Source organism: Anguilla anguilla, chromosome 10 (assembly GCF_013347855.1).
Source record: "Anguilla anguilla isolate fAngAng1 chromosome 10, fAngAng1.pri, whole genome shotgun sequence".
In the NCBI taxonomy this organism is placed as follows: Eukaryota; Metazoa; Chordata; class Actinopteri; order Anguilliformes; family Anguillidae; genus Anguilla; species Anguilla anguilla.
Window position 1 is genome coordinate 4,087,706 of NC_049210.1, and position 17,269 is coordinate 4,104,974.

Here is a 17,269-nt window from a genome sequence, read left to right on the forward strand (position 1 = left end):
ATAACTCTGTGTGTGTGTGCGTGAGTCTGCGTGTGTGGGTGCGTGTGTGTGCACGTGTGTGCGTGTGTGTGTGAGTGCGTGTGCGCACGTGTGTGTGTGTGTCCATGAGTGTTTGTGCATGTGAATGTGTGTGTGTGCATGTGTGTGTGAGTGCGTGTGCGCACGTGTGTGTGCGTGTCCGTGAGTGTTTGTGCATGTGAATGTGTGTGTGTGTGCATGTGTGTGAGTGCGTGTGTGCACGTGTGGGTGCGCGTGCGCATGTGTTTGCATGGATGAATAGGGAGTTCATTTCATTGCTACACAACAACGCAATAAATTTTGCACCGTGGTTTTAGGTTTCACAAAAAATATAATTATGTGCCACTGAGTGATTACTCGGGGCAGGACATGGACGATTTATTTTTATTGAATTTTTTTTTTTGCTTAGTTATGCTTTAATCTTAATGCTCGGCTTTATGAATTTAGGTATCCGGTGTATTAAGGATACGTGAGCGATTGGCCCAAATTCTAATTTAAGTCGTCCACTGAAACCTGCTCCTAACAAAGAACAGCCCGAACGCGCTGTGACTAATATCGCTCGGGGAGACGCGTGCGTGCGTGTGCGCGCGCGTCGTGTCCTGCTATTAAAACGCACAAAACCCTTTAATCACTGTCGCTGAGGGGAGAGGGGAGGACATTTGTGGGGGGTGGGGGGGTGGGGGGGTGAGGAAAATGTGGCTTTGGGGGAAAGGGATGCCCCCCAGCAAGGTGAATCAGACTTTGTCCCTGATGGTACAGGGGATGAGATTGATGCTTCTGCTCGGCCAAAAGGGGAGGGAAATCATACCCTCAGCTCGCCATGTGTACCGCCATCCGCCACGTTAGCACAACGGTTGTCCTTCCGAGTGCCCAAGAGACGACGATCTGGCCGTGGACAAGGTCTCCAAAGGTCTCCAATGGTGGTCCCCTGGGGGGGGGGGGGTCCTTGAAGGTTCTTGTAAGGGGCCCTGTCCAAACATGATATGCAATAAATATATATACATTTTTTAAAATATAGCCATTTTTTACTTGTGATGGGGTACCCTGGATGCCTCAGAGTATTGGTGGGGGTACCTTGATCATAAAAGTTTGAAAACCTCTGGTCTAGGTGTATTCATTATTTTATATTTCACTATTGTAGTCCTGTTGTATGTAACTTGTATGTAACTGTATGTACTGTGAGGGTCAGGAATTTGATACCCTTCTACGGGACTGTGCTCAGTGGAAAGGATTGCTATCATTTTCTCAATATTAGGCATCAGAGTTGTACTCCCAAAGGAATTGTTTGCTAAAACACAACATCCACTTTAAGCAACAACCACTCTCCCTGCACTCACAACTATGTTGTACAAAACACAGGAATGGAACCACCTCTTCACAGATTTCAACATATCAATCCTATACTAGCATGATACATGTCTTAGGGCGGAGGTCTTATGCCAGGTAGTCGATGTTTAGAATCCTAGGCAATGTACTGCTGTTTTAAAATTGCAGGCAGTTTATCGATCCCCGTGTTTTACTCCTAATTTCATCCAGAGTAGGTCATTCACACTGAGAGCTTGCGGGCTCGAATTGCTTCATTGACCTTTAACCTTTAACAACCTGCGTCCTTCGCACTCGCACACAGGACTAAAGAGCCAGTGTAAACAAATGCGACACACGCTCGGAGAGAGCAGACTACACTGAGCCAAGGGTCACGCAACGTTCCTTCCTTCTGCCACCGAAACATGTGACATGCCATTTAATGGTAAACAGACTCAAAAACAGGAAATGAAATACCGAGCCTTTCGGAACGACGAAGCCGTTTTTTTCGAGCGCATAGGTACAAGCTCGCAAGGGTTGCGTGTCAGACCCCCCCTCTTCGCTGTCAACAGCAGCAGACGATTCGCCTTGCTGCCATCCCCACCTGTACACAAATGGCTAGAGACATGCAAGCGCAGGGACAAAGATCCAAGCCTAATTTGATCGGAAATGAAGCAATGGGAAATGGGAGCAAATGCGATGAAAAAAAAACAAACAGAAATAATTCAGCATCCAGCTCAGACCTTTCTGAGAGAAGCCGTGTGCGTACTGGCATTAATAGCAGGGCTGCACTCACGGGTATGCGCATCGAAGCTCTTGCTATACAAAAATAGCAATGTGTGTGTGAGAGAGAGAGAGAGAGAGAGACGGAGAGAGACACATTCATCCAGCCCCTGTAAAGCCTGTTTGGATAAATAATTCACCAGCCTCACTCTGAAAACTACAAAAAAAAAAAAAAAAAAAAAATTTGAGCATGAATTATTAAAGGTACATGCAGATTTAATTAGCAGGGAAATGAATTAATAATCATATTATGGTAAGCGCATGGTTATCTTCTTCAGCTTTTCGGGGTTCTGCATTAGGAGGGATGCCTGTACTGTACGTTAAGTGTGGGCTCTCTCAAAGGGGAGCGGGAGGAGGAGGTGAATTCAAGCTTATAATTCCCATTCCGAATGCCTCCCTTTGTACAGCCCTGAATGGGCATAACATCTTTTGACTTTTAATGGGATCGCTGTGAAAGAACATAATTATTGCTTTGAAGGTCATTTGAATCTCCCTCCCACCCCCCAATGTTACCGTGCCACCCACCCCCCCCCCCCCCCCCGCCTTCCCCAATTTGGTCGCTTGGCAGCAATCTGACATTAAGAACAATGTTACAGCCAGTAAGCACTGCCAATTAATTTCTTCTGTACAATAACCAACCATTTTTACAATGAACCTCTTATCAAAGGTTAGTGTTCCCAGTGGACATTTAAAACACAGAGCTTATGAAAAGGCTCAGATATATATATATATTGTCATTCTTTTTTTCCTCCCTCAATCAACTCTTTTTATGTTCACGGCTCAGGGTTGAGTGATTTCTCAAACAAAAATATTGCTGGTGTGTTCCAAAGTAGCAAAAGTGCAAACGTACTCAAAAAATACAGGACAAACTGCAAAAGCACAGCAAGTGACCTAGCCAACGTGTTTGTTTGTTGTCTTCCTCTATTGTTATGCGTCAATACGGAGATGCTGACCATCTGTCTGCAGTGTATCGTTCCTCTATGCGATAATCAGGCCTCTATGGTCAGGTCACATGACATCCCCTCTCTATTTCTTGTGCGCCCCGCCAATCATTTCTCGCTTCACGCTTTTCCTCCTAATTTGGAACGTCCAATCGTATTCATGTTCCGTGTTCATTGCTGTCAACCACCACAGCCGCCCCCCCCCCCCCCCCCCGCCCCCCACGCCCCAACCCCCCCCTCCCAACCCGCAAATTAAATTCGGGAGGAGGCAAAAACAAGCACGCACTGTTCTCTGAAATGTGTGATGTCAGGCTGCTGCTGCTGCTGCTGCTGCTTTACACACCGCAGTCCACAAGCTGAGCTTGCACGAATACGGCAAGAGGAAAACAACTTGACCAGGGGTGCACTCCAGCCTTATCCGAAAAGGGCCGGGGCAGGTGCGCTAAGACACCTGATTATGCTTGTGAAGGTCCCAATTGAAGACCAACAAGTGGTACAAAACAAAAACCTCCACCCGAATCGACCCTTTCTGCTCACCACTGCTCTAGACCAATCAATGTATGTCTAGGGACCAAGGGGGACTGTCCTACCCCAAAACTTTGCACAATGTGTTACCAACCCCAGATACCAATACCCCTGCACACCTCAGTACCAGGCCTGGGTCAAATAATTACATTAAATACTGTAGACGTCGGTAAAATTGGAATATTGCTCCTGCAGATCCCTGATAACTGCCAACATGCTGACATACCAAAAGCACACAATTCGGGAACATAATCTTCTTCTGAATATTGATAAAAATAGTCTGTTTCTTCTACACCTGGCAGGTAATCGGAGGGAATTCCACCACTATTTAAAGGGTCAAGGTCTTTCATCTGAAATATTTGACCCGGGCCTCTCCCATACCTTGTAGCTCAGTGCTTGTTGCCACGAGGGCAAGTACAGGGCAGTTCTGCCCTAGAGTTAGGTCAGCGCCAGACCTCTCTACCTGTGTGGATACAGCCTCCCTGTCAGTTCCACTTCACTCAAATTTGTGGATTAGCCTCCAGCTATGTGTTCACATTGCAGCCTACCGACAACCTCTGTATTTCCAGAGAGGTCCACACACATCCTCGAGGTGCGCTTCTTTCTTTTTAAAAATGTATTTTTTTTTAGCTTTTGTCCTGATGAGAAATGTGAACACAATTGTTTGAACGTTGTGTTTTTTATTTAACGCTGACGCGACCAATTTTCCGCGTTCCCACAGAACAGTGCTTGCTGTAGCAACAGGGCTTGCTTGAAGCGACATTTATTCCTGCACCTACGAGGAAACATTGCAGGAAAATCACTTGCTTTGGGGTGGGGGGCGGGGGCTGGGGCTGGGGGGGTGGGGCATCCTGCTCTGGAGCATCTCATTGCCCTTTATCAGTGCATCATGGAGCATTAATATCTGCCTTTCACATAACAGGTCAACAGTTAGCCTCAGATGCAAACAAGCCTGCATTGCAAATCTCATACATTAAAAGCAGGTTGTTGAATCGCTTAAATAAAACTGTCCCGTGGAATAAAAACGGATTAGTATGCAACAAATGAGATCTCATGGATACATGCATATTATTCTTGGATACAGTTGCATCATAGGGGATAGTCAATTTCTATTTTTAATTAAGTTCCTGGAATTCATCTATTTATTCATTAATGTTGATAAAGGTTCTTTTTTTTTTTTTTTTTTTTTTTAATTAAAACAGGTCATTGACATTTTTCCTTGTTTGACCAAGCATCACATGAGCATCTTGGGGAAATTTAAAATCTGTACAGCATCGTGGGCGCAATACTTCCACAAAATAGGGGAAGTCAGAGATGACACACCAAGCCAGTTTTGAAATCAGGGAATTGTACCAGTGCAAACTGATCCAGAGTGCAACCCAGAGAGTTATTGGTTCAAAAAAACTGAGTTTGATCAAACTATCAAACTCATTAGACAAGAAGACGATCCGTCCCCCTGCCAGTGGATTTCCTCCAGGTGAGCCGATCCTCCAATCGAGCCCCATCGTTAGGCGCTCCGGGCAAAGGAGAGTGAGTTTTTCTTCAGAGGCTTGGTGATTGACCAATCCTGTCGTTACCTCGGCGGGGGGGGGGGGGGGTCATCCCCATGCCTCGCTGGTTCGACCGCCACCGCCCCCCCCCCCCCCCCCCCCCCCCCTTTCGACCGCAGAGGAAGGACGTGGTAATTACCTTTATATCTCCCTTAAAGCCCATGGCAACCCGCCCCCCCCACCCCCACCCCCACCCCCCCACCCACGTTCTCTGCATTATCTGGCGTGACAATTACATCCACAAATGATCAGCATCGATCTTCCTGCCCGCTTGTGCACTCAATCAATCGATACCCTAGCCTGAGAACAAATAACGAAGGGGGGGGTGGGGGCGGAGGGGGGGGGGGGGTGTTTGGCAAATAGGACTGCATTACGAGTCAAGACTCCCCCCCCCACTGATAACTAAACACAAGGTACAGCTTTAATTAAGTCATTATACCCGCGCAATATTAATACTTAAGACGCCGGTCCTTGCTGAAGTGTTGATAAATGAGAACTGCCTGGATATTCTTACTATTCATGAGGTCATTAATTAATGTCATTTAAAGTAGGTTATTACACCCTTCAGGCATCCGCACGACTGTTTATATGGGAGACGTATTGAAGTCATATGATTTGCTTCTTCTGTTACCGGGGATTATCGCTATAATCCATTTATCACGCACGTGAAAATTGTTTTCCATTTGGATTGCTACACCACGGTATTCACCCTGTCACACTTGAATATGAATGCGCCTTTCTGTACTTTAACAAAAAAAAAAGGCTATTTAAGTATTTAAATATTCAAATAACGTAGGTACAACTTGTATGAATTCATAAACGAGCGAGTGATGTTTACTCTTCGAGGCTCGGTCTGTCTGTGCTGCCCTTGGAGGATGGCTGTTAATATTAAATGACAAAATGAATTGCAAAAAAAAAACAAAACAAAAAAAAACAAAAAAACAACCCAATTGTGAAACGCCAATCATCCGCCTTCACTTTCGGTGTGAAGAAAATGGCTTTGTACCAAATAACCGGACCCATTTTGGAGTTGCTTTATGTTGGGATTTTCTGGCTTCAACTCCGTTTTCAAAATGCATAAAAACCCGAAATCTCTGAACGAAGTGCGAAATGGGGAAATGCATAACTGAGTCAAGAATCTATTTGTCTCGCTCTCTCTCATTAATTCCTCTTTATAATAAGAGTTCTTACAGACTGGAAGAACAAACTCCCCCAGCAGCTGAACCGAGCACCGTGCAGTGAGGGCAGAGGAGGTGAATTTACCACCCCAATGAGCAAAAGCCGGGATCTACGTGTCAAGAGCGGTAGAAATTTAGGCTGAGAGACATATTGGGCATAAGAGGGATGGGTTAAGCCGAATATAGCTGAGGTTTTGCCCGGATATAGCCTGTCTACATCCTAGCTGGCTAGAAAACTTTCACCTTCCAGCCAAATATGTAAATATTATATATTTCCACCCAGGCATGGGCATCTTTTTTGAGCCCACCCAACGCTTGGAGATAAGTCCTTTTGGGAGGACCCTTTGTTTTTTTTTTTTGAGACGTTTGTTGTCTCGGTCTTCCACCTGTGTGTAAGGTGTGACCATACCGATTCCCACCTGCGGTCAGTGGGGTCAGGCTCGCGGCACATCCAAAACAGCGGGAAGCATCCCGGGACGCTTTCCAAAATTTTTGCTGCCTTTCCTATAAACAAAAACAAGCTCCGCTCCGCTGAGTTCGCTTTCCACGGGAAAGGGCAATAGCTTTCGCTACACTGAGTGCAGCGTTTATTGTTGTTTACTTGGCTTCTTTCATTTCAAACGAAAACGTTGCCATTTCCACCCCCCACCCCCCACTTACACACCACTTTGCCCCCCCACCCCCCTTGCAATTTCTTGTGTAAGTGTCAGGGCAGAGGAAGGTGCCGTCTAGTCTGTAAGTCGTTGCCCGATTTCAACATGTTTATTTTAACTACTCCCATTGGGAAATAACATCCTGATGTTAAAAAAAAAATATATATATACACAGTCCCCTTTGTCTGATGCACATCAGCTGATGCACAGCATGCGCTGAAATACAACCTACGCCACGCCTACATAGGACGAAGAGAACTTGTGAATTTTTCGTCTTCTATCCCGTTTTATCACGGGGCGCCAGGAGACACCGAAGCAGGTCCGATCGGGCAGGTTCCGGGGTCGTTGGCCCCGGGCCCGTCTGAGCAGACGAGGGGGCGCGTGGACCCCGGGGCCGAAGCAGCGGGCGCTCGTCAGGTCCGTCGCCCGTCGCCTCCTCGGTCTCTCGGGTCAGATCAGATCGCGACGGCAGGGAGGACGGGGGCGACGGCGGCATTTTACCGGACCCGAATACGAAAACCGCGCGTCGGTCGAACGCAGCGTGACCGTGACGTGCTCCTTCTCCTCTGGAAACCAGTCGAGGGAAAAAGCGGGAAAAGGTGCCGTCCTATTTTAAGACATGTCCTCCATTCCCCCCTTTTTCTCTTTGCCTGTCAAATTCAGTTAGTTTTTTTTCAACAGAACAGCTAAAGATTCATGAGCACACATATATATATATATTATATACACACACACAAACACACACACACACACACACACACACATATACACAAATTATTTGGAGAAATTCAATGGGTGTACAATTCATTAATATTCAGCAACTTTAACAGACAATGCTGCGTGACTGGCTCTAGACAAAACGTTTCCCCGGACGTCAACGCAATCGGACAAAGAGATCAACTAAAAAGGCCCTTCAACATTTTTTCCCCCCCCAGTTTATCAGACTGAAAGGTGTTTATTGTTGCTTTCTCGCACGAGATATGTCAAGGTGATTTTTCTGTTGCCCTCGTGTCTACGTTTGATGACTGCCTCGGACTCATTCAGTCTGAGGTGCTGGAGAAGACAGCAGAGATCCGACTGGAGGGAAAAAAAGGAGTTAAAAACTCAGTAAAAAAGAGGATTACTGTATATTATTCACGCCTTTTGAAAGCCACAGAAAAAAGACACAAAGTATGCCTTGCATCAAAATGTGAGAAATTATTTTGCTCACCAGTGCAGTGCAACTCAAACACTGTGAAAAGGAAGTCACACGAAAAGGTTTAGCTGAAGTGTGTATTTAATATCGATCTGAAATCTATTTAACGTCACAGCAAACTAATCTATCCTAAAAAAAGGTTAGTCTTCTCCTATAATGTATCACACTGATGTACCGAAATGCAAGCATGACTCAAATCAAAAAAGAGGCACTTTGTTGAAGAACAGACTGTCAGTTGATACAACCTTTTTTTGGTGTGATTCTGTTATCTGTTATAACAGAACCATAATGCTGGACAGACCCAGACTCATTGAGCTCAGAACCCAAGAATGTTGTTAGGAACACAGAAAGACAAAATGCTGCAAAATTTGCCTGCAGAACAACATTCTTAAAATGTGCAGCCAGAAAGATTCTGCGTGCATATTGCAATTTTGCCTGCTCACCAACGACAGAGATAATTCATGCACCACTAAAACAAGAACACATGCATGCACTTTACACTTTCATGGATTGCGTGTTCTTCAGATACAGTATAATCCAGGAACAGCTGATACACGTATATCACATGACTGCCAGATGCACTTGTAATGGAAGGCCACGCATACAGGCAACAGAGTTCCATTGCCAAGGACATAACTCAGAGGCATGGTAATGTAATGGGGCCTGGATTAGGATATTTATGTGGGGAAACACTGTGTCCCAGAGAGTAATATGTACCTCAGAGGGAGAGAGAGACAGGGGGAGTGATTCATTAGTACAGTCCTCTAATTTAAAAAAAAAAAGGAGCCAAGCTAGAATTCGGCAACCAGCAGAGTTCCATCAGTCTTGGCATTGCATCGCCTTTTCTTTGCCAGCATATAATCCATAAATAATCCATGAAGAATTCCACAACCAGAATTTTTCACCAGTGATGGCATTCCGTTGCCTCTTGTTCGGCAGCCTTCCCAACAACACCAGTGCTACCCTCCATGACACCCAAAGGACGCTCCGCTCCCATTGGTCCTCCAAAGGACGTGAAGAGCCTTAAGATCGACCAAGAGAGGAGCCGGTGGCTGAGGGACCCTGCCAGCAAGAGCTTGTATCGCGATACGACTAGATAGACACTTCAGCGTTTTTAAATTGCCATTTAGATAGTGCCATTGCTTTATTATACTAGCATGGAGGGAAATCTGTGTTGCATTAAGGAAAAAAAAACACAAAAAAAAATTCACACACTTAATACAGAAGGAAGCATTCACAGAATCCCTGGGGTGTTGTGGTTTGCTTTTTAATAAACTCCACAAGCATGCCACCAGCGCTAGCCCCACTGCACCGTCTGCGTATTCAGCCGAACCGCGTCGGCAGCTACGGCTACACACGGCGCGGACAGACGGGAGCAGAAGTCTGTGGCATTTACCTCAGACTTAAAAAAGCTGCTCGCCCTTTTGGGAAAAAAATAATAAGAGGAGGAGGATAAGGACAAGGCCCGAAAGGCCACTCGAGGGTAGATGTGAATCTTAAGGAGGGCTGGACGCACCCACACATGGTTCAGGGTCACGCGTCAACGGAGGGGCATGGATCCAGAGGCCCGAAGCTGATTGGACGACGTTATGATTCGCTGTGATTTGGGGGCTGCGCCTGTCAAGGCCTCGCTCGTTCCCTTCGCCCCGTTATCTTCGCGGCCTCGCTGGTCCTCCGCAGAACTTTGACTGATTAGTCACGCACCTCCAACCGACAAAAAAAAACAAACAAAAAAAAAAGTGCTCCGGCATTGCCCATTGACTTTTCGTTTGGTCTCGCGCATTTCCCCGTGTACACTCAAATTCTCGGCGCGCTGCCGAGAACAGATTTGCCTCTGAACCGGACCGTGCGTTAAACCCACGCGGCAAATCAACGGTAAACATTTGCACAAGATGGATCTTTTTATGCCACGGCCAGCACACCCGGTCGCTCAGTCATGGCTGTTGACTTTACCTACAGTTTTATGATTAAGCGGACAAATATCATAAAGTAAATGGACAGGAAGGGCACACTACACCAGCATGTATGACATGCTGTGATAAAGAAAATTCCTTCTCAAATGTGCTAGATGCATTGTTCAGGGTTTTACAGACCATTTTATTCCATTTAACACAATTTCGGAAATATTTAATACGCTAAAAATCTAATTGCGCAATATGGCCATTTTTAAGTTTCATTAATGAAATGTAAGCTCTTTTTTTTTTTTTTTTTTTTGAATCAACACAAAATGGCCTTGCGTAAAACAAGTGAAAACTGTGCCCTGTGCAGGAAATCATGACTCAGACCCACACTTCCATTGTTGCCTACGGGCAGAGCAGAAGTGCATTCCTCGTATCCACACAAGTTCTTCCTTTGTGTCCGACTGAAAAGAGCAACAGAGGACGAAAAGAAAAAAAAAAAACACCAGTAAACAAGTTAAATGTCATCTTCTGTAAAGCCTTCCCTCCATTTTATTTTCCGTCCTCTAAGCTGGCTTTCTTTCCATCTTTTTTTCCCCCCTGATCACTTGACATACTGTAGGCCACTGCTGTTCAGAAGATCACTTGACTTGGCATGACTTTAGCCCGAGGACAGAAAATAATAATATCGAGATAAATAAATAAAATATACCATGTTATTTACCCTGTCAGTAGGCTGTTCATTCCCAAGGCTGGGAGAGGCAGGGACACCCATATTATTGTCGATGTTTATTTTATTATCGAGTATACTGTTGCCATTTAGTTTACGCACCTTTCACATTGAAATCTTTGAATAAATTTAACAAATTCTGAGTCAATACAAAATGTGAAAATTAGCTAAATTTTTAATAAAACAAAATCAAGTCAATTCAGATACATTACAGACTATGAAGAATAAACATATGTTTTGCAGATAGCATTTCTGCATAGCCTGTGACTAAGTGGATTGGCAAGCAGTGTGTGTGTGTGTGTGAACAAACACACCATATATATAACAGGTGCATAACATTCACATTTAACAGACACTTGTAGCGTGAAGTTACACAGCTGGAAATTTTACCGAAGCAGCTTGTGTTAAGTACCTTGCACAGCCGGGAGGCAAACCCACAATATTTGAGTTCCAGGCCCAGTTTGCTAGCCGTTAAGCTACACCGCTGCCTCAAAAATGAGAAGTTGAAAGAAGAGGAACAAAAAGTACTGCACATATGTCAAAGGGTTACCATCAGCAAGTGTGTCATAATTTGGGTAAAACGGTCATGGGTCATCCACGGAAGAAACACAGAAAAAAGGGGGAAAAAAGAACAGAAATAAGAAAAGAGAAACACAACCAAAAACAAAAAGGATTGCAGCAACAAGCAGTTTGAGAGTCTAACTCATACGGCAAGAGAACCACACACCAGCCGCATGTTCAGACAACTAAAACAATGCATTGTGCAGAAAGCACAAGAGTAGGAGTGCTGTAGGATGCGAGAACTCAAGCTCTGCTTAAAAGGGTTTTTGTTTTGAAGCGCCCTTTGACCTTTGAAAATGGCAGCGGTTGCTGAATGTTGACGTTGATCCACACAACAGCGCAGCCATTTTGATCTCACCAAATGTTCCGTGCAAAAAAATTTTTTCCCCATCAAAAGCAGTTTGCCCACACCATTCCAGCAAGAACAAACATCTGGCACCGGACACCGTCTAGGCCAGTGGTCTCCGCAACCCTGGTCCTGGAGAGCTACACGGTCTGCTGATTTTCGTAGTGACTCCGTACTTCATGAATCAACTAGGGCAGTTGATTACACAGTTAACTCAACTCACCTGGTGTCTTGGCTCTCAATTGGGTGCTGATTTTAAAGGTGAAAACAAAAACCAGCGGACCCTGTAGCTCTCCAGGACCAGGGTTGGAGACCACTGGTCTAGGCATTAGCAGCCCACAGAGGACGACTTGACAGAAATAGAGCTCCAGAGCTCACAATCAAAAATCTAAAGTGCCAGAATCTCCAGACTGCCCACAGGTCCAAATTAAGTTCTGTATAATTCATCAGAGGAGACAATTCATGCAAATAAAAGCCATTTACTCTGAGGGAATCAGCGACACCGGGTGATTTTCAAACCAGGCTCTGATTATCTTGCAGGATACGCATCGGGGCAAAATGTCATTTTCACGTAGAATTTTAAAAAGGTACGAGCCGTCCGTTTCCAGCCTAAATATAATTAACCTTTGCTTGTTGCATTTCCCCTCAGTGAATCCCACTCAAATAACTGTATTAGAGTGATATGCAAATTAGCCGTTTGATTTGCACGTAGAAAGCAAGCTACAGGGTCATGGTTACCCAAGAATTACATCAAAACTAATCAGGACAGTGTGCCAACAGAATTAATCAGCTAAGGCTGAAGGACCTGGACTCCCCCTGGTTGCATCAGAAAGTTTTTGTTGAACTGAAATTGGATTTTGGCTGACATTTACTACACAAATACAAATATCAGCCCCGGAAATAATGTGAATCAGGAGTGGCATACATATGGAGATAAAAAAGCATAAAGACCTTTATAAACTTGTTCGAACGGTCATGTTTGTTATGAGTTATTCCAGCCGACTCTGATCCGAAAGTGCCAGCCAGTTCCACATCCCATTTTAATCCAAACTTACGGGTATTTTCGATATTCAAACAATTTCCACAATTCTGTGTTGAAATGAAATCGCTTTAAAATGATTAGTGTAGCACAATGGGTAAGGAACTGGACTTGTAACCGAAAGGTCAGTGTTTCGATTCCTGGTTAGGACACTGCTGTTGTACCCTTGAGCAAGATACTTAACCTGAATTGCTTCAGTATATATCCAGCTGTATAAATGGATACAATGTAAAAATACTACATAAAAGTTGTGAAAGTCGCTCTGGATAAGTGCGTCTGCTAAATGCCTGTAATATAATTTTAACACTGCGTTATGACCTCTTCATTTTCCATGAGTTAATTTCAATGGCCAGGTGTCTAACCTTTCGTCATTTAGTACCCAGCTGATTTCAGTTGTATATCTATCAATTATTCAATAAACAATTTAACCTCCCAAAGGGAATCATTTTCCACTGAATCAATTACAGAAAACTAAATCAGTGGACGCCTGATAACTGATCTTACTGATTAATAGTGAATGAATGAAACACAAAAGTGAATGAAAATAGAATACTTATGACTCCGAAACGTGAATGTTTATGAGATAATTGGGCATTAAAAAGGTAAATCATCCCTCTCAATAGACATTAAAAGTGTCAAATTAACACCAAAATTAACAGCTTGTTTTGCTCCAGGAATTAAAACTTAAGGTTGCAACAAAAACCAGCATACATGCAAATATACTCCAGAACGAGGGCTGAGAACCATTTGTGTAAGGTGGAGGACTGTCTTAACCAACAGCAGGCCAGGGGCACACCTAAGAATTCTGCCCCTGAGAATTCTATCTTATTGTTTTTTGTTATTAATGTTTCACATATTCAGGCTACTGTTTGTACTTTGGTTCCAGGTTGGCATAGGTAACTTACATTTGATGCTTTCCCTCAGTGGTGACCATCCCTGTTCCTGGAGCTCTATCGTCCTGTAGGTTTCCACTCCAGTCCTAACAAAGCACATCTCATTTAACAGCTAAAGGTCTGTATTGAGCTGCCAATTAGTAGATTAGTCAGATGTGCCCCATTAGGGTTGGAATGAAAACCTTGGGGACGGTGGACCTCCAGGAACGGGGTTGGTTCCCACTGCTTTAGTGACAGCACGTGTGCACTTGCTGGTCGGGCAATGCCGTCAGCCAGACCTGGTACTGTGACGGTATCTTAGCGCTGGGTTAAATCAAAAACTCGCACCCACGCCCGCCCTTTTCAGATAAAACCTTCGGGCCCTGATTTAAGCCACAAAAAAATCGCAAAAACCCGCAGCCTAAGACTGCAGCCCCCCCCCCAGGACTGGGGTTTGAGCCCCCCGCCAATTTAGAGTGATCGAGCAGATATTTGTTGAGTACAATGCCACCTGGACAGTCAGTTGTAAATAAAAGCCTGCTTGCAGGGCTGTGTGCTCAGACAGCCACTGTGTCAACGATGGTCCCCCCCCTCTCCCCTCCCCCCCCGAGTCCCTTCGCTGCCAACCTCTCCTCTTTCACAACGGAAGAACCTGCCCGTCTAAATGGAGCAGGTATCAGAGGACTCCGGTGTCCAGAGCCAATGAACGACTTGCACTGGCAAGCCGAGGGGAAGCGGAGGAGGAAGTGGACACCTGACACTTCCTGCCTGGACGCGACCTCGCCATTTCCCCTCGACCTCGCTCGTATTTCAGGGAGCAACGTTTCCGAAAGCATCCGCCAAAAACCTTGGGCCGAGACCAAGGGCCAAAAAAATAAATAAATACTCCCCTTACCTTCCACCCATTATCGCAATTTGATCAGGGGCCTTTTTTCTTTTTCTTATCTTTTAAACAGAACCATTTCAGACTCCCCGCACCACTGCACTGCAGCCGACTGAAAAGGCCAGCACCTATTTTTTTTTTAAGTGTCCTTGTCGCTGTTCGAAAAGACACCAGAGCACTCCTATGAGAACAGTCAGCCAATTGATCGGTATGATCTCTTCGCGAGATGCGTCTCAAAATAGCACACCTCCAAGGTTGTGTCTGGCAGAATAAAAAAAAAAGTCACCTTGTCCTCACCTCACGGTTAATTATTTTGGGGTGCCCATTTCGCTCATTCTGGAGCGGTCACCCTGCTCTCTCTGGTGTGCACCGGTAGGTTATGAGGTCCCGCCCTGCTTTGGTACGGTCCAGCTGAACCAGTCGTCCGTAAACCGACTCAGCTCAAAACTGACGCCCCCCCCTCCCCCACCCCCACCCCTCCCAATCCCCCCCCTCTACCCCCCCCCCCCCCCTCCCCGAGTAACCCAGGCCGACCCAGTTCCAGGGCTGGGTGCCCACGTCTCCTGTTAATTTACTGCCTCTTGGGCTGGGTCCGTCCCTATTGATTCCAAAGCCCCGCAAGCTGTAACTCACCAGCTGTGACACATTTCTGTCAGGGCAGGGCAGGAAGAGGGTATCGATCAGACAGCACAACCAGCCGCGGGCACCAATTAACAGACTCAAAGCCAGAGTCACAAACAAGAGTTCAGACCACATGCACGGCCTTTTTATTATTAATAATAATAATAATAATAATAATTATTATTATTATTATTATTATGTAAAAATCTTGAGCACCCAAAATTCTTTTAAGAATAAAACTACGTGAAATCACTGTTACTAAAATGTTCCAGATTTGTACGTGTGAGTGAATGTGCTCTTGAGTTCCAGATTCTTGACACAACAAAAGAAAGCTTACATCTTTACTCTCTAGAACAGTGGTGTCAAACTCGTGCCATGGAGGGCCGTGTGTATGCAGGTTTTCATTCCAGCCTCAGATCTTGATTATATAATTAGTTAAATTATTTGCTGAATTAGGGATGCAGGTTTGTGCACAATGGTGACCCGACGTCTATGGTGACCCGCATTGTCTAAATAAAAATTTTCTTATATTCTGTGCTTCAATGCAGTTAAACGCATATGGCTGAATGAGTAATTGGACTCAATTAAGGCAGCATTAATTGGTTGGAATGAAAACCTGCATACACACGGCCCTCCATTGCACGAGTTTGACACCACTGCTCTAGAACAAACATCCACTCATCCATTCACACAAACACTGAAATATATATATGCAGTATATATTATACAGTTTAGACATTGATATATTTGTTGTGGAAACACAAGGAAGACAAAAACATGGTTTTGGAATGAAGGCGAATTTGCTTGCATTGTCTTTAACAGACGATAAACCTACAATCACAGTCTATCTACACGCACATTCAGTTTTTCTTCAATCAGCATCATTTGAACACATTGCGTTGTTACGAGCAGCCCGAAAGCAGTCCTGTGCATTTAACAAAATGTAGATCTCTCCATCGGAATTCTGCGGTGTGCCGTCCCCAAGGGCTGTTCAGTACGACAGCTTTCCATGGTTCCAATGCGGTAAAAACGGGCATCAATCAATCAATCAATCAATCAATAAAATTTCATTTATTCAGGACATTTTACAAAGGATTTGTCACAATACCCTTCACAGTTTCCCCTGGCCTAACCGCCCTCTCCGCCCCCTTATAGAGCAAGCCAGAGACAACATCGGCAAGGGAAAAGCTCCCCCAGCTCCAGTTCTGTCCTACCGACCGAGGTCTTTTAAGTACAGGGGCTCCACTATGCAATGCTGAAAATGAAAAAAAATAAATAAATAAATAAAAAAAATTCTATTTGAGGCACAAAATGTCTGTGCCGTTCTGCACAGCTTGGCAAAACAAATCGGGAGAAAAAAACGTCAACACCAATCACGTGAATCCATGGCAACGTGGTGCAGCCTCTGCATTTTCGATTCCTCCGTTTCCAGTTTTGTCTGAAAAATGCGTGTATAGATAGCAGCTTGCTGACATCGGCTTAACGGGCATTAAACAGCCGAACCAGCGCTTCGCCCTCGAAGATCCAGCACGTCGTTCGCTTTGGGGATAAACATACGCTGCATGTTGCCTGCAAATTACAATCTTCCTCGCTACAAAAATATTTACTAAATGTTACAAGATTGTTACAAAAATGCTCTCTTGCCAACTGAAAAATAATTTTAAAATGAGTTTAAAATGCTCAAAGCTCAACATGAAAACCAAGTTATCCCTTCAACAGAAAACAGACTAAAGATAACAAGTATATTTGTTGATGTTCACAAAAAATTTATTTGTACAGAGGAGTCATTTCCTTCATGAATAGTGTCCTTGTGAGAAGACACTCTAAGTTACAAAGCAGGGCTTCATGAAATAAGATGGTTTAAGGCTCGACTCAATCTTTGGATGCATCTGCAACAGCCTCAACAAAGAAACTTTTCAATTTCTGAATTACAGTATTTATGAAAACCGCAATTTACAGTAATGCTGGTAGACAAGTGGGCATTTTCCTAATGAGTCTCAATTTATGCTTTGAAAAGAAATCTCAGGAAGGATAAAAATCTGCTATTGCTTTAAAAGATGTACTATTGCCATCTAGTGTATAACACTGGTATTACAAGTCCTGTATCAAATACACATGCTTCAATAATTTGCTATGTGCGGTGCTTTTAATAATGTGCTAATAATGACAGGGCA